Source organism: Apostichopus japonicus, chromosome 8, assembly GCF_037975245.1.
Source record: "Apostichopus japonicus isolate 1M-3 chromosome 8, ASM3797524v1, whole genome shotgun sequence".
NCBI classification, from domain to species: Eukaryota; Metazoa; Echinodermata; class Holothuroidea; order Aspidochirotida; family Stichopodidae; genus Apostichopus; species Apostichopus japonicus.
In genome coordinates, this window is record NC_092568.1 from 15,056,750 (window position 1) to 15,076,408 (window position 19,659).

Below are 19,659 nucleotides of genomic sequence, written 5' to 3' on the forward strand. Positions count from 1 at the left end.
AACCATGGTTGGAAACTAGAAAATGGCGAGCTGGCGATTCACTGGGGAGACCTACAACCTGCACCAGATGATCTGTTGGCTGCTACACAGTGTAGCTGCAAAAAAAGCAAATGCACGACAAGGCAGTGTGATTGTGTTAAAAGTTCTATTTCGTGCACAGACTTGTGCAAATGCTATAACTGCAACAACAAGGCGGATACTGATGAGGAGTTTGCTGATGATGTAAGCCCACAGGTGGAAGATTCAGATACAGAATAGATAAAGGTTGATGGGTGACAAATAGCAGGAACTTTTCATTCATTTTTTATGTGGGGTGCCCCTTTAATTATTTAAGAAGCTAATTAACCTTCCATCGAGCAAGTTCAGAGAAAAACAACTTCTTCCAAAATCAGCACCCTTCAAAAAAAATCAGTTGCCAAATTTTAGCTCCTGTCTACAAATTTAATTTTTCATGTGGGGTTCCTCTTTAATTTATTGGGGAGCTAATTAACCTTTGATTGAGCAAGTTTGGAGGTGAGTAACACTCTTTTTCAAAATCTGCCCCTTAAAAAGTACTTACCTGACAATGTTCAGCTGGTTTCAATGTTTCAACTGGTCAAATCATGAGCGCACCTAGGTCAATGAGGGGATGGGCATATGGGGGGTCTACTGGCAGGGGTACCCCACCAATAAAAATTACTGGCAATGCCCATCCCTTGTATCTGAAGTCCTAACCAACATTTTCCAGTAGGTTTCAAGTGGTTACCTCATGAGCTGACCTAGGTCAGCCATGAGGGGTCAATTATAGATCACTGGCAGGGGTATCCCACCACCAATAATTACTGGCGATGGCCATTTGTTGCTCTTGGGGCTATACCTGACACATTGTTCTTACTTTGATGTGGTTACCAAGAAAGCTGATCTAGGTTAGCTATTAGGTGACTTTAAAATTGCTCTCCCAGCCACACCCACCACAGTCGGTTTGCCAGTCGTCAGGTTTCATATACAGGAATGCATTGTGAACATTGTGATGTACCAGGCAATTGGTTACCTTCCCAGCTAACCAAACCCTCTGGACTCCCGCTCTACAGATCAGTGAAAATTTGACCAAACTTATGAAGCTTGCACGTAAATGATATACTAGACTGTTTTTTTTTAAAACAGGTTATGAAAAGTATCTTTAATATCATTAAACAGTTGGGTACAATAGTTAAACTCACTCTTCCATCTTTTTTCTCTATGGTACTTGTTCCTTTGCTTTTTGGACTCTTGGATAAACTCTTTTGTTCTGCGAAGTGTACCAATATATCATCTTAAAACATGTCTTTAAGCCATATATAACACAGTTCTCCTCTTCTGTTGTTGCCTCCACACTGGTGTCGTACATCACAGGAAACCTCACCCTTGACTTAGATATTTGGCTTTTCAATTCCTGCTGGAAAAAAAGAAACAGCAAAGTATTCATCATTTGAAAAAAAAAATTAAATAAAGTTGTCACCACAAAGTTATGTGAGATTTGCTTCCACTATAGTCTCAAAAAACAATCCCAAAGTTTGAAGCAGACTGTATAAAGCTGAAAATTTGAACGAGAGTGTCATCACCATTGCAACCAGAATCAAATGCCCAGAATACAGAGATAATAAAACATGGGCTAAATCTTTGTTTGTTTTGATGATCTTTAAAAATATAAAATTTTAGAAACAGAAATGCACTGAGCCAACTTATTTATAGGCCTAATCGTTTTTAGTTGTTATTTTGCTTGCTCACATAACAAGCCTGTTTAGACCTAGGCTAGAGGAGAATCAGTACTTTGTTACACTAAGTTTGTCTTTCGGTCGTTTTGATTTAGTCTTACTAGTAGTACTGTACTAAAGTATATAATGGACCGGCGAAGACTAGAGAATACCCAGAGTTTTAGCAACTGCGTTAAACTGTATCATCTGATCTATTATTTACGTCAATGAGTTTCATTCAATCTAGGATCAAAAAGAGAAAACTAATTAATCTTAACCTTTAAACTTTGCTACTAAACAGATATGCTTGAATTACAAATAAATGTCGAAAAAACATCATAATCTAAGAATCGATGCATATACATATACATAAACAGAATAATTTTAATTCGCGCAAGTGAACCCTGCACTACATTGGACAGAAATAAAAAACGTGCAATTAGACCAAACTAAAATACTAAATTTTCCGTTACTTCTACATAACAAAATATCCATACAAATACAACAACTTACTCTTTTGGCAGTATACTAAAAGCACATGTTATAATAACTTCAGACTATCAAGCTTTCCTGAGAAAAAACGGTTAATACTTCTTACAGTAAGCAAGTCGACCGTGAAGGAATGTCGCAATTGTTTCCTGGGTGTGACCGGAAATTAAATACTAAAAAATGATAAATGAAAAGGTTAAATACAACTGAAGCGTGCATCCTGACTGCTCGCAACATCCGTTGACTATCCAACATAATTTGTTCAGCCTACTGTGACTGTACGTTTGAAGGTCTAGCCTTGCTTATTCAATATCACAAAGCCTACCCATTTAGATTCACATGGGAAATTACAGGAAATCTTTACCAAATGAGTGTAGACTTCAAATAAACTATTGAGCCTTATAGTTCCAGCATTTGTTTGGGAATAAATTAGAAGATTATGTGCCTCTGTTCAATCTAGCCCAATACACACATAACACATTGTTAATTGGTGTTTAGAATGCACACTTTAGTGTTGAGAATGCACTGCAGTACCCAGTAGAAGCCTATAGGCTACTCACTGTCATTGCACTTGTGTATTGCGAAACGCCAACGTGACAACGGTAGCGTTACACTAACCATAATACAGTACTAGTGCCAGTGGCCTAACAATTAACTTTAATTTTACCTTCAAGTTAAAGGAATAACAGGTAGGCCGATGATGCAGTTAATACCTCCATTCTTCTAAAGACCTTCTTGGGTGATTTACGGTTGAAAGTTGCTTAGAGTGATCGTATGAAACTATGCCAAGTCCAGCAAGCTGCCGTTGCCTCTCGGTTTCCAAATTAAAGTGAATCGAATTGGGTTAAAATACATTAGTCCGTCGACACCGACTAAGCTACGATTATGGCGTAAATCGGGTGTCCGTGTCGTTCTTAGTCCATGGGTTAAAATACCTTAGTCCGTCGCCACCGACTAAGCTGCGATTATATTTTCCTTAGTCAGTGTAAACTGACTAAGAAGCAGCGATGAAACGAAGATTTTTGCTAGTTCGTGTGCATTGACTAACGTTACAAACTAATTTAACGTTAGTCCGTGGCAATATTGACTAGTTTATTTTTTCAGTGCACCAGCTACGTATTGGAAGGAACTGTCGACAGTTTGTTTAAACAATGCCCGAAACTTAAATCCACCAACAAAAAAAGTACGTTTTAATAATACTAAAATAGCAAGCTTATCCAAGAAACAAAAAGACCTAAGACTACAGATTGACAACTGTAAAGATATTGATCAAAAGAGAAATTTAAAAACTAAAAGGAACAAAATAATTAAACAACAACATTTTCTAGTCAAAACTACCCATGAACAAAAATTAATTGACGAAATTTCCGAAATTGAAAATTGTAAGGATGACTCCCATCGTTTCTTTAAAGCAATAAGAGTAGTAAAACAAAAGAGTAAGAGAGACCCTATATTACAATTAAAATTGGCGATAAACATATAGGAGATACCGACGCAAAAATTAAAGAAATCGTGTTTCCAGAGAAACTAAACACGCCCTATGATGAAGATGAAATTAAACAAGCAGTCTCATCCTTAAAAAATAATAAAACCCCAGGTTGTGACAAGGTCACAGCCGAACATCTCAAATATGCCCCATGCACACACAAACACATAGCAAATATCTTAAATAGTATAGCCGAATCAGGAGATTTCCCAATTGAAATTAAACAAGGAATCCTAACTCCTATCCAAAAACCGGGAAAGACTAAAGGTCCACCAGAAAACTTAAGACCAGTAATTTTATTATCAACACTGACGAAAATTCTTGCGGTTTGTGTGGCCAGGAGGATTCGTCCGTCAATTGATGAGCATATCCTCCTCATTACCCAAACTGCCTACACTTCAGGACGTTGCACAGCTGAACTTGTCTTCGCTTTTAAAGTGCTAGCAGAAAAAGCTATAACATCCATAGGTTACACTATAAATCTATTGATGCTAGATATGAGCAAGGCGTTCGACACAATTCAAAGAGGATCCTTGCTAACTGACCTAGAACAGGTTCTGGACAACGACGAACTTCACCTGATATCACTACTAATCGATAACGTCTCCTACACCGTCAAATTAGAGGGCAAACTAGGACTTCCTTTTAACACTAACATTGGTTCACCACAAGGAGATAGTGCAAGTGAACTATTTTTTATAACTTATCTAGCCAACTCTATGAAATCAGATGATAATGATATCGATGCAGTTATCCTGCCATCGCAGTTAGTTGATCATGATTACAGCACTACCACCACTAATTCTTTTTTCACAGTGGACCAACAATACGCCAATGATATCTCTTGGGCATCAACTGGTCAGCATATACTTCAAGACATCGAAAAACGAGTCTCTGACAAACTGGCAGTAAGAAATCTGAAAATCAATTGCACAAAAACTGAGAAATTTACAATCACAAGAAAAGGAAATGACAGTTGGAAGAAATGTAAATATGTTGGAAGCTTGCTGGGGACCGAAGAAGACATTAACAGAAGAATTGGTATCACCAACGGTGCTTTCAACACACTGTCAAGCATTTTTAAAAGCAAAAACATAAGCCGGAAAATTAAGCTTAGGATCTTTGAGACTTTATTAAAGAGTATTTTTTTGTACAATTGCGAACTGTGGGGCACAACGAAGGATCTTGATCGCAAAATTGACACTTTTCAAAGGAGACTACTTCGAAATATTCTCAACATTAGATGGACCAATAATAATTGGTTATCAAATGATGAGCTCTACAACGAAACCAACCAAACACCTTGGTCATCGATAGTCGCACATAGAAGATTGAGATTTTTCGGTCATGTAGCAAGACTTCAAGAGGACGCTCCAGCAAAGGCTGCTTTAAGGTAGCATACGCCCATTAAAAGCCCCATTGACTTACACACTAAATCACAAAAGTAATGTGGTCTCTAAGTCTAGATAGAAGTTTTCACTAGCTTAACGCTACCCATCACCGGATAGCTGACTAGTTGGCCTTTCATGGCACCATCAATTTTCTGTACCATGACCGTGAAAATTTTTTGCTATCCGAGCCGGAAGTTTTCGTCACTTGTAAACAAACCTCTTCACTCAGTGGTAAACAAATTTCCTACGCTGCTCCCTGGAGGCCTAAAGGGGTCTAAAATTGCCTCAATTGACCCAATTTTTTTCACCACATGTACTTCCATTCATGCTCTTCAACATGCAAGCCACAAAAACTAGATTATGATTGATAACAGGTCACAAAAGATGTTCTCCCGCTGCTTTTTGGCACTTTTCCTGAAGGAGAACAATCGAGCGGATTGATATAGACTCTAATAGGAGTATGCCACCTTTAAGAGAAGCACTGAGACATACTGCTAAACCAGTTGGAAGGCCCGTGACTACATTGCTTGGAAAAATAAAATCGCAATTCAAGGACATTAATATTAACAATTTCGAAGAAGCAATAAACCTTGCGCAAGATCGTGATACGTGGCGGAGGTTAATCACTGAGCATGTCGGATCGACGAGACTCAACTTACTACTACTAGTACTACTACATTCACTTATAGCGTGTAGTAATAACGTTAGGCCATATGAGACAAAGCTTGCCCCTAGAGCTGTATTAATAAGTAAGATCTATTATGTAGAAGGCCTGCCTTCATTCAAGAGAATAAGGTTGAACGTTAGCATATTAGCACTATTTCGTAGGCGTGAAGTACCAGTACCTTCTTATGCCGTTAGTTCCCATGTCCGAACCGACCAATCTTTCACGAAGTCACTAACACTGTTCTCGAACTGATACAGAGAAATATCAGTGTAATACCACCCTGGAACACATCACATGATCCTCCATACATGGTACGCGCGCACCCAATTGACATGAATCCTCCAGATTCATTTACCTCGTTGCATGTTACCGTGTTACGAACACAGCACAGTAGTTACTGATGCACGGTGGTGGAACATGAACAGTAGTTACTGTACTAGCTATGAGCATCGGGTGGCCCAAATCCTTTCATAATCAACTAAACGCTTTTCCATTCTACCTTGCTGCTTCAATTTCTGATGATGCAAATATAGCTCCGACATTTGGCCTCTCTATCGTCTTGGTTGTTTCATATGCGCAACATGGTAATTGGTTTGGACTAATCGACAGGAAAGCGCGTCGAGGGTCTAAGACGAATTTTGGCTAGGTGTAATGTTAGGACAATTATGAGTAAGTCGTGTGGGCAAGAATGATTTTCCACATGCAGAAAAAAATCCGTTTTCTTGGATGTATTTTTCAAATGATAACTTTTCGAATTGAAAAGTTAAATTTCCCATCATGCATGTTAGGGACAGTGTAGCTATAGGGCACTTCTCAAGGATATTTCGTTTCAGTGAACCAGGAAGGCCGGAGCTGAGTGTTTAAGATGTGGGGTGGTGAAGGGGTAGTGGTAGTTAGGCGGGTGGGGGTTCGGCAGTGGAGAGGGGTTGGTGGAGTGGTAGGGTGCCTCATGGGTATTAAATACAGCATAACAGCCTAACAGGTATCAAATTTTGATAAAGAAAATTGAGTTTCATGGGCCAAATGACTACAACTGTACAAAAAAAAAAAAAAACTCTTCTTTAAACTATACTTTTATTTTTGATGAATACCTTCTGTTCTTTGAAACACTGTTAAACTCTGATAACAAAATTGCCACCTCTCATCAGCCCACAACAGACCACCCCCTCCAAATGAAATCTTGATTTGTATGTGTAAATATTTGAATGTGATAACGCATATGAAAGCAAATAAAAGAATTAACCATCAAAGTAAAGATACCTTGAATTGAAAATGTCTGTCATGGGCAAGGCATACACAGTACTAAGAAAGGTTCGGTGGAAGTGCAACATTGAAAGGAACAATTGTGATTGTGATTTTAAGTTTTAAACGTCTTTGGAAATTCATTGTGAGCATTTACAGTCTGTTTCCATTTCAGACTAGTAAGAGTAACATAATAAAATGGTAGAAGAATATGAAGGATGGAATATGTAAAAATAATTGAAAGAATGCATTTAACCCTCTTGAAAAAAACCTTGCTCCAAAAACTGCTTTCTCATAAAGCTTTGGTCTTGTTTACAAAGAATACAAAGCAGAATTGTCATGAAAGAACCACTCGTTCTTGAATACCTCTATGGAGATGTTCATGATTTTCTAGTCAAATCCAACTACTACAGAATTCATTTTTTTTTGGCATATGGTGATTCTTTTAATTTTGCTGTGCAATTGAAGTAGCCTACAAGATGTTCTGTTTACATAATCTTATGGGACACGAGACAGCAATTTTAGACTTTCGTATTTTAAATGCTGTGACCCAAACCAAACACGATAGGGTTGCTGTACAACATAAGAGAAACCACATTCTATATACAAGATCTAAACAAGTTTCCGAATCGTTATACACCACTTTTTAAATGTAGAACATAAAAAACATACAAAGATAAATGTATACAAACATACCTTTCATATGCAAATATATTATCAAGCAAACTATGAACAGGATTGCACTTATGTTACTTGCTGCCAATAGACACAATCGGCGACCGGCGTCTTGTGACATATAGTGGGTATACAATGTAAAGAAACCTAGTGCGGTGTATGGCAACAACATGGCGTCAGCCGAGTGCCACTGTTGTAAGGGTCATGATTCTTGTTGCATTTGTTGGTTACATCACGATTTCAACTATTCTAAATCCATCGGAAGTGTGCCCATTGTCAACGGCCAAACTTTGTCGGAATGGTTTGGCAAAGCTCCTAAAAACAGTGGCAAAAAATCCTGGAAGTTTTTCAAGGTGAGGTATGTACACGATGTGCTTGTTGCTCCAGTGTTGGAGTCGCTACCGGAAGAAGGCAAAGCCTCAGTAGGCCACGGCCTGGGAGAACACATTGTGTATGGTAGATGCCACCGCAGCATGAACAAGAACGAATCTCCTCATTCATTAAATTTGAAAGTTCTATCATTTGAAGGGAGAGCACAGGTAATTACAGCACATTGCTCATGCATTGCAGGTTGTGGAGGAATTTTTAACCACATTTTTGCATTATTTGCATTATTTTTACGCATTGCTTTATCAAATGGTGGATTATTCTGATGATTTGCAACAAATTCCGATTGATGTTAGTAAAACCAGTAGGCCACACGAGTGGCATATTCCGAGACAAGAGTCAGTGGAGCTTTTGCCTGTGATGGGAACACACTTTGCAATGCCAGAAACAGAGCGAATGAAACTTGGGGAGAGAAAAAAGGCCCCAGTTTTTTGCAAGCTCTATGATCCAAGATCAGCAATGATGAAATGTGTTGCATCCCAGATAGGTGTTACAGACGAAGCATCCTATTTAAGAGATTTAGAGTACGCACCACCATTCTCATACTTGCTGAGTGACCAGGAAAAAACCATGACAGTGGACACTCCTTTGGGAACCGTACCATTAGGCTCTTGCCTTTCCTATCATCTATTAGATCACGGCAGACCCACAGTTAAGCTGTTTTTCAGCGGTGATCGGTCAACGGTTCAACAACCACATGAATGTAAAGGCTTCCCAGATCTACCTATTGCTATACAAAGGAATGCGTCATTTATTGATATAGACGACAGTCTGCGTGATAAGCTTCAAATCAGCTTATGTGAAGCCATTATAAGCTTAGAGAAGAGAACGGTGCAACAATCACAATGTGTTGAGTGGCGTGAGCAGAGAAGCTGAGTTTAACTGCATCAAATTTTGGGAAAGTAAATAAGAGAATAAAAGAGCCAAACGAGTCTTTCTTCAAAGCAGTATTCTGCAGCCGAAATTTAGGCAGCATACGATCGGTTTCACATGGGCAAGCCAATGAGAAAACTGCGAGGAATGTGTATGCAAAGGAATCTGCCAAACAAATCAAGGATTTCAGAGTTTTCGAGAGTGGGCTTCTTGTAAATCCAGATATGCCGCATCTTGGGGTAACACCAGATGGCAAAGTGTATGATCCATCCATGGAGGAGTGCTTTGGACTGTTGGAGATAAAGTGTCCACTTGTTCTGAAAGAAATTTCTCTCGAGGAAGCTGTATCCTCTAAAGGTTTTTATTTAAAGAAAGGACACACTAACATGTATTCCCTCATGAAAAATCATTCTCATGGGTATTACGATCAGGTTCAAGGACATAGCAATCTCGGGGTTATCAAGGTGTGACTTTGTTGTATATTTAAGTGATTCACATGAGATGGCAGTAATAATTTACTGTTTGATGAAGAATATTGGAATAGTTTGTTAAGTGAAATGAACAATTTGTATGTTAAGTCTCTTCCATTTATCAGATCTCTGTCAACACAGAAAAGAAAGTGGAAAACAATCTGATTTCTGTGTTTAATCCATTCCATTTATCAGATCTATGTGAAAATGTGCTTAAACAAGCTGTATATATGTCTACTACAGTTGTATTTATTTGACAAAATAAATAAATGAAAACCAGGTTGACACCGAACAAACACTATTATTGTAAGTTTAATTCATGTTTTCAACACAATAACTATCATGTACTGAATAATGTATACCATCTACAGTGTGTTCTACAAAAACAATTTTTTTTCAGCACTACCTTGCATTACACATGAATTCCGGAGCCTAAATTGCACAGAGATTGCTAAAAAGGATATATATAATGAACGTTTTTGAACATTCTGCCTTACCTTGCCGATGGAAGAAGGATCATACCTTGCCGTTCAGCTATGCTGTGGGAAAACTACGACAATCCCCCGTGATGGTTTGTTATGATTCTGTACCCACTATACGTCACGTGACCACCGCTGCTCGGAGTCGCCGATTGTGTCTATTGCAAATAACCACAATAGTTAATAGAACATGGAAAACTGTAGGACAGGGGATGCAAATTAATACAATTATAATGGAATTTGAGATGTTGAATGCCAAGTTGGAAGCTTAAATGCTGGACATCTAACATAAAAATCTGTTGGCAAAAAAACGAAAATAAAAAACGGTAAATGATCATGACTACAATTCATCAAACATTTCATACTCAGCAGAAAAATTAACTTCTTCATGGTAAATGTCCTAATCGGAATAACAAGAGGAGTCATCTGAACAATGTTCCCACACATTGGGATCAACTGTTTCAGCCACAGTGGCAAAAGGTGCTGTGCTTGGTAGTGGAGTTACTGATACTGTTAAAGATAGCTGGCCCTAGCCCCAGTGAATAATGAGAATTTCTCCATCCTTGCGAATAATCCACCATATTATTACTAGGCCTGGTACTACTTGTTACTACTGTTAACGAACCCTATTCTACCCAACCGTTGCTGGCCTAGACAACATAAAAATGCTCACAGGCCTACCCAGCCAAAAATTTACCCTAAATTTACCGCGGTAAACTATGGTAAATGTGTGGTAAATAGGGTAAATGTGTGGTAAAATTGTGGTAAAATTAACCGCGGTAAATTTACCGCAGTTTTACCATGGTATTACAGCGGTAAAAGTATGGTAAAAGTGCGGTACATTTACTTCGGTAAATTTACCGCAGTTTTACCATAGTATTACCGCGGTATAAGCAGGGTAAAAGTGCGGTACATTTACTTCGGTAAATTTACCGCAGTTTTACCATGGTATTACCGCGGTAAAAGTAGGGAAAAAGTGCGGTACATTTACTGCGGTAAATTTACCACAGTTTTACCATGGTATTACCGCGGTAAAAGTGCGGTACATTTACTACGGTAAATTTACCGCAGTTTTACCATGGTATTACCGTGGTAAAAGTAGAGTAAAAGTGTGGTACATTTACTACGGTAAATTTACCGCAGTTTTACCATGGTATTATACCGCGGTAAAAGTAGGGTAAAAGTGCAGTACATTTACTGCGGTAAATTTAACGCAGTTTTACCATGGTATTACCGCGGTAAAAGTAGGGAAAAAGTGCGGTACATTTACTGCGGTAAATTTACCCAGACAAAAGCTCGTAAACTCACTGCCAAACTAAGATCGTTTACACAATTATTTCGCATTGGTCATAGTAAAAAATCTATCAAGACCAAGTTTTTAGTTTCATAAAAACTGCCTGGTCAAAACGAAACTACATTCAATCTGAAATCAATACGACGGAAAACGTCCAATAGAACCGCTGTAATACAAAGTACACCTTTTTGCAATCAAAGTAAGGTTTCCAAGCGGCACGTTGAAGCCAATACAAATATGTTCGAGTTTGCAGTTTTGAGTTTTAGATTCTACGGATGCCCATAAGCTCATTTCCAATTGCCAATAGGCAATTAATTCACTAAAGAAGTTAATGATAGAAAGAAATAAACTGACACCTTAACCTGTTATCTATAGTTCCAATATTGAATTAATAACAATGCAAATCCACATAAATCTCAGCTTATAATTTACGTAAATAATAGTGAGACGTACCTGCGAAGTCCGAGGCCAAACGTATAATTACGAGTCCTAATCTACAATACGCAGGGGGGCGTTGCCTCGGGGCAAATTCAACCCGAAACGAAGCAACCGTCGAGCCACAAATACAAGAATAATCCCGCAGGGTGATGCGATAATATCGTCCGACGCAAAAACCCTGTTCCCAAACTTTTAATGGGTTTAGAGTAATAATTTAAAGGGATTCAGACAAACGGGGAAATACGCCCACAATAGTATAAGAAAAGGACTCGGACTTCCCTAAACTATAAAAGAACACTTAACTAACTTAACGAACGGGCCAACGGACCTCACTGAGCAGCGGCTATCACCAATAAAATAACACACTATTGAGAACCAAAATTACAAATGCCCTTATAAAAATACTGACTCGAAACCTCGGATCTTCGCGTGGCTCGAACATTTCACATAGCTACGAAGGAACCAGACTATTGTCACGAGAGGTGGACGGCTGAAAAGGAGACGGAAACAAAGGAATAAAATAGCACGTGAAACTACAACATTTCACTATATATATAAATGATATTAGATCAAACAGACCCCCAGAGAACAATACACACAAGTACGAAAACTACTCCAGCAGTGATACCAAACATGTACGGAGGTGTTTACGTGACGCTCCTCCGGGCGTCACAATATTTGGTGACATAATGTTGAGAGAACCATTGACCGGTTCACGGAGCTCGTGTCAACAATTTCGCAATAACGGTCATATATCGAGATTTCCAAATGAGCAAAGATTATAAATTGCAGGGATGAGTATAAACTGAACAAATTTAAAAAGAAATCATTTAATCCCACAAGTGGGCTTTGTTACAAAAGTAAGTGGTGCCCAACCTGAGAATTAATTACTTTTGGTACATAATGAACCAAATTTTTGGGAGTAATGGCTCATGGTTCCAAAATGTTGGAAACCACAAACATTACAGTAAAACAAATTGCTCCTATAGCAATTACATGACCACAAGAAATGCCACTCACCAATTTGTGCCTGCAAATTTACCTTTTCCCTCTCCAGCTGCTTGATCCTTCTCCGTAGTAGGTCAAACTCTTCTAAATCCTTATCAGGCAGGGTCTCCACGGAAGAGACATCATTCTGCAGTACTTGCACAGTTCATGTGTGACACTAAAAACATGAACTGTGTAGGGCCTAGGCAAAACTGTGACCCACTAGTCACAGTAAACCTATTTCGTCATGAAAACAATATTCATAGGAGAGTATAGTTCAATGAGAAAAGGTTAAGCTTACCTCCGACAGCAAGAACTTTTCCTTAGTAGATTTCTATCCGTCCTGGACCTTCCCGATACTCAATGGCATATACTTTATTAACAATTGGTGGTGAGTCAGAAGTGTATATTTGCTTACTCCTTTCGATGGACAATCAATTCGAGTTACCGAAGATTTTGATAACTCTAGTATTTTATCGCCGCATATCAACCATAGAAATCGTGGCCAAAGTGGTATTTTCCTAAATGCCCGTAGTTTACGGTTGAAGGCCCATGATCTTCAAGCACATTTAGCATGCCATTCCTACCATCTTATTTGCATCAATGAAACCTGGCTGTCAGAAGCTTTTGAAACCAGTGAACTCGGCTTTCACTCAGATTTTACCATTATCAGGAAAGATCGTGGGACTAGAGGTGGTGGTGTTCTTCCAGCCATTGCATCATTCTTGGAGCCCATCCACAAACCCTGTTTTGCATCTACTGAAGTTGAGTTGCTATGGATTGAGATTCTTAATAAAAGGAAGTGGTTGATAAGTAGTGTTTATAGGCCTCTTAATGCTGATCAACATATTTTCATGCGCCTTGATGAAAGCCTGAACAAAATCGATGCAACGAGGTATGCCGGGATTGTATTGGGTGGCGACTTTAACATTGATTGGACTGATGAATCGAGTCAGAATTCTGCGGAGCTTGCAGCTTTGATGTATGACTATGGTTTTGATCAACTCGTCACTACATTACTCGCCCTTCCTTGGATGATAACTCTGCCGGAACTGTGATTGATTTGGTATTTACTACCGCCCTAGAACTTACTGAAGTGTGTGTTGTTGATAACATTTTAAATAGTGATCATACTGCTGTTGAAGTTGGGCTTAAAAGTGTACATAAACTTCCTATCGAACCCACAATCATTAGAAGCTATTTAAATTTTAAACTGGGAAACTTTGGTCATTTTAATAATTTGCTTCATTTAGCACAATGGGACATGTTTTTTAATGATGACGATTATGAGACCTCCTGGGGTGGTTTTTTGGACGAGTGGTTTGCTTCTATTAGGGATTCTATTCCCACTTAAATTTCCAGCAAGAGCAAGAAAAGTCCTTGGATTAACAAAGATCTCAAAAAAAAAACTCTTGCAGAAGAAACGTCGGCTTTTATTAAAGCCCAAAAAAAAAAGCAAATCACCCGTGCACTGGGCCGCCTACAAGAGATTTCGTAACTTTACTAAATCTGAAATTAGTCAGGCTTATTGGACATAAATTAATGATCTCGTATCTCTTCCAGACAATTACAAGCGTTTTGGGTCCTTTTTTTTTCGTAGTAGGCGTCGTTCTCACCCCGCTTTAAGGTTGGTGCGTCTAAATTGCATAGGCCAGCTGATATTGCAGATGCTTTTAATTCTTATTTTGCATCTGTTTTTAACCTCACGGAGGATCCAATTTTAAATATTCCTGATTACAAATTGCAAATCCCTTCCCTGAGTCATTTATGTTTTACTGTGTCTGATATTAGTAAACTGCTTGACCAACTCTCGGTAAATAAATCTGCTGGCCCCGATGACATTACTGCTACTCTGCTAAGAGAATCTTCCAGTGTGTTGTCTCCTGTTCTTTATAGACTTTTTCTTTGTTCATTAAATACTGATCAACTCCCCCTACAGTGGAGATGCGCTAATGTTACTCCAATTCATAGGAAAGGTGATACTGCCGATGTTCATCATTACAGATCGATTGCACTTACCTCTATTATTTGTAAAATCTTTGAGAAAATTATATCTAATGTTATCCTTTATCATGTGAAATCCAATAACCTGATGACTGAGTGTCAACATGGCTTCATTCCACAGTATTCTTGTAATACCCAATTGTGCAATATTTCTCATTCTTGGGCTAGCACTCTTGACTTGATTAATCCACCTTTTATTGATGCAATATTTTAGATTTCTCAAATGCTATTGATTAAATATCGCATAATACTCTTTTAAAGAAACTTTCTCAGCAATTTAATATTACTGGTTCTGTTTGGAAATGGATTCAGTGTTTTCTGTGCAATAAACTCCAGCGAGTACATTACCAAGGTAGTCATTCTAATTGAGTTAAAGTCAGATCAGGGATCCCCAAGGGCAGTGTGCTTGGCCGTATTCTTTATGTTCTTTTTATGAACGATTTTTCTTTAACCTTAATTCACATTGCTCATTGTTTGCTGATGATGCATTGATTTATAATTTTGTTTCTAACAATCAAGATCCCAGGAGACTGCAAGACGATCTGCATAAAGTCCGTGACTGGTAACACAGTTATAAAATGAAAACCAATGTTGACAAGAGTAAACACATGCGGCTTTCTCGGAGGAAGCATGTCCCAAACCAGCACTACTCTGTCAACGGTTTTCAACTGGACACTGTCAAATCCCATAAATACCTTGGTATAACCTTTGACAGCCAACTCTCCTGGAGTCTTCATTGTAACACGATTGCCACTAAAGCTCATCAATTGCTTGTTTTTTATGTTCTGTTTCAGCTGGTCTGAATCAGGAAGTCCGCCTTTTGTCTTTTAAATCCCTTGTTGTCCCTGTACTAGATTATGGGTTACCTGCCTGGGGGCCACAGAATCTGACTCAAGAGAATAGACTCGAAGGGGTCCAGAGGAGCGCCTCTCGATTTATTTTGGGCCAGAAAGGGCGTGAGATGAATTATATTATTCGGTTACAAAATATAAATTGGTATTCCTTTTCTAATAGGTGTAATCTCCTACTAGTTATGTTTGTTGCCAAATGTTTATATGGCAATTTTGTATGTTCTGCTATTTCTAACTCTATATCTATTAACACTCGTCATAGTGAAGTTCTTTTGTTCAATCATTTACATGCCAGGACCAATCTTTTGAGAACAAATTTTATTAATACTGTAACGCTAACTCAGTCTAAGATTCTGGGGCGTCCAAATATTCCCTGCTGAGGACTGGTGGTGGTATGGAAACAAATGCGGCTTGGATGGTTGTATGTTAGTTACGACGAGCCTTAAATCTCGCTATTACATACAAAAGATATAACACATAGATAAACGAGTAAAGAACAAGCGCTGTGTCGATTTTGCAATCTATTACTATAACCAGCCACGGTACAAACAATACATCGGCACGAAGCCCTCAATAATAGGTAGAAAACATGCACTTAACGGTAATGGTCACAAACGAGGTCTCAATACCGAAGTAGAGTCCTATAACAATACGTACAAAAGTGTATAAAAGACGAACACAAGACAGACACAAGTACGACCACAATGGTCGGAGCCAGGGCTACTGCCGAACCAAACCGATTCAGATCGGGAGCGAAGACTGGTCACAAGTCTTGAGGTCTGCTTCAGCTGAGCTGGTAAGCAAACATCACGTGACCTGTAATTATTACGTAATGCAGCCTACGACAAATAGAGAGCGACATATATGATGACCAACGGCATCACAATACTTTCCCCAGAGTGTGGTCCACTCTGCCGCTTAATATAAGAGAGTTGCTCCTCTTTGGCTCCCTCCAGTCATTCAAGAATGGCATTAAGATTCACTTTTTATCTTTATCTCATAGTTCTTAATTTTTAATTTGTATAGTTAATTTTTTGTGTTTGTGTTTTTGGGTACACAGGCCTTTGGGCTATAGGAATTTAGTTTCCTTTTGTTCATCCAGATCCTATTTGTCTTTTCTAATGTTTGTATTTTGTTATGTCTTGGATCAAATAAATAATGAACATGAACAATGAACAATCATTGATCAGCAATCCATTCCACCATGACATAGTCGCAAACGACATTTGATCTGGCCATTTGACTCTGATTGCATTCATACCAATACGCGTCCGTGTGATGAAGCCTTTCTATTTGCAATGTTAAGTGCGGCGATAGGCTTTAGAACCCACTCTAAAATGGCATGTTTTGATTGGTTCTCTCTATGACTAGACCATTCTCTCGAGGTGAATACTTCATATACGCTTAAACCATATATCATATTTATTCATTCACTATTAAAACAAACATCTTTACTGTAATTAAAATATTAAAAATAAAGTAAAGTGGAGTAAAATTTATTGATATTCATCATAAAATGACAATATAATAAAATGGACTACAGCATCTCAAAAATAGGTTAAAAAAGTAATCTATGTATGATACAATTCAAGGTTTTAATACTTCTAGGTAAAAATGATCGCCTAAACCGTTCTGTCCGCATACGTGGGATCGTGTTTAATCTACGTGGTTTCATGTAAAAATCAAAGAGAGAGTGATCGGAATCCTCGACTATAGAAGAAGCACACTGACATATTATACGATCAATAAATTTATCCGTGATGGTAGAATACAACTTGACGGATTTATTCAAGTAGTCTAATTGTCCTTTAAAACAGGATGATAACCAGACTGGGCAACATTACACAAGGAAAGACAACACCATTGTCTGAAAAAGCCAAAGCTGCTTATCAAAATCTATGCCAAAGCCGGCGAGCCAACGAATACAATATAATCTCTGTTTAGCTTTTGATGGCATATTAGTCTCGTGGGTATTCCAAGTAAGCGAGCTGCTGAAGGTTAATCCAAGATATTTAAAATCTGATACAACCTCAATCACATTATTGTCAATGTACAATGGGGCATTACTTTGCACTGCACGAAAATCAACAATCATTTCCAATCAATTAATAATGACCTCGATACAATAATAAGATACTTCGATGAAATTTGTATTTCATTGTATTTTTTAATGATTTTTCTTTCATCCATATGTAAAATACACAAAACGGCTCATCAGATATATAAAATATATATAACCACAGAGGCGCTAAAGCACATGCGCGAAATTCAATCGTCGGATTTATTCGGTTATGTGTTGTTTGTAGTCTAGTCTATCCATAATGCATTGAAACTGTTTTCGATAAACTATATTCCTAGCCTACGTTATTATTACAAATTATTTATTCCAGTCCGAAAATGTAGGTTGGAAAACGGCAAAGTTTAAACCAATTTATATTAAAAAACGCTGAAATTGTTTAAAATGAATCTAGTAATGGAGTAAGACCACCAGGTATGTATGGGCGATACAGGAGAGACCCATAAAGCGCTACCTGAACGGTGAAGTGTGCGTTAGTATCTAGGCTTAAGCCTTCACTTGCAAATACAGTTCTGCACAGTAGGGCTAGCTTAGGCCTAAGTTACAGTATGTAGTAACAGGAGCCTAGTAAATAGTAACACAGTAATTAAAAGACTAGTCACTCAATAAATAGACCTAGCATACGGATTATAGTCGGTTTTAAGATTTCATGTATTGGGCCCACGCTACAGCTAGGCTTGGAAAGCTTTTCCTCAATGGATCATCAACAATGAACAACACTTTGGCCTTCTGCTTTGCAATTTCAAGCTTCGAACCTACTCAAGGTCCCATTAAAAGATGCTCTAGCAGTGCAGGTTAGGTTGTCGTTGGTGTTTGTTGCAGTGATGATGGGGGAAGCATCTCTTTTATAATGAATGATGACAGCATTGCTTTCTTCTGTTTAAACCATTGCTACAAAAATAATTGTTCGGAAACAAGCCTATTGTCATCATTATTATGGTTTTGTTATCTTCTCTCTCAATTTTGTTTTTGGCATTCGTATGTTCTTATTTCTATGAAAATTCAAGTTTTCAACTTGTACAAGTTTCTTAAAGTAAGTTTACGAAATGTTATATACTGCTATTAGAAGCATTTGTGTTCTCCTCAAAACAGGTGTGAGTATGCACTACATTCGTCAAGAACGATCTTAATTCATTTACATTTTGGAAATGGATGTGTCTCCAGTGCAAACAAAAAATCAGTGGTCCTGGTGTTTGACCAGTTACCACTCTGGCAGAGTGATTTGTTGTAGTAACCAATCAATTTATAATGTGATGATAACATAAGTGCAGTTTATTGTTAATGATGTTGGTTGACGTAAGGATGCTGTATCATTTTTCATTTAATGCATTCTACAAAATTGATTCCACAGGTTCCAATGCAAACTGCTAAGAGATCGATCCAAGAGTTTCAGTCTCACAGTGATAGTGGCCGCTCAGAAGCCAGTAAAAGTGGAAGTGTTTGCGCTGGTAAGTTGTAATTTTTGTTGATCAAGCAAATGTGGCATAGCTCTGTGAGGATCTATCATGGTTGAAAATTGCTGACAAATTAAAACAGTACAACTACAACAACTGCTGTTTATTGAAGTAAAGGCTAAGTGAAAGTTATGGACATTTAAAAGAGCAAAGAAGATGCGAATTTAGTTTCACTTAGAAGTTATGTAAAATCAAAAATTGTTAGCACTTGACGAGAAACCTTGCCAGAGATTGCAGCAGTTATTGTTAGAGGATGAATTTATTCTGTTGGGATGTGAAGGGGATAACGAAATGTTTTTAAAGGGTATACACTAGATTTATTAAACTAGAGAGGCCAGCGACTTTAGATATGCCAGTCATAAAAAAGGAACTGATTGCAGTAGCTACACATGAGACATGGGTGATACATAATTACCAAATACAGTCAATGTATGCGGTACAGGGAAATGAAACAATGTAACATAAATACATACATTCGTTTATTTGCACCTAGCATATTCTTTAATGAAAGGCTACTGTATTAGAACTTAAGCCAGGTTAGTTACACTGGAAACTAACTCTGTTGACCACAGTGTTCCCTCCCTTTAGTCCCATTCAGTTGAGTCATGCATTGGTTACACAAGTGGCCGTCAGCAACAGGCCACACACACACGCACACAGTGGGATTGCTACTCATTTCTTTC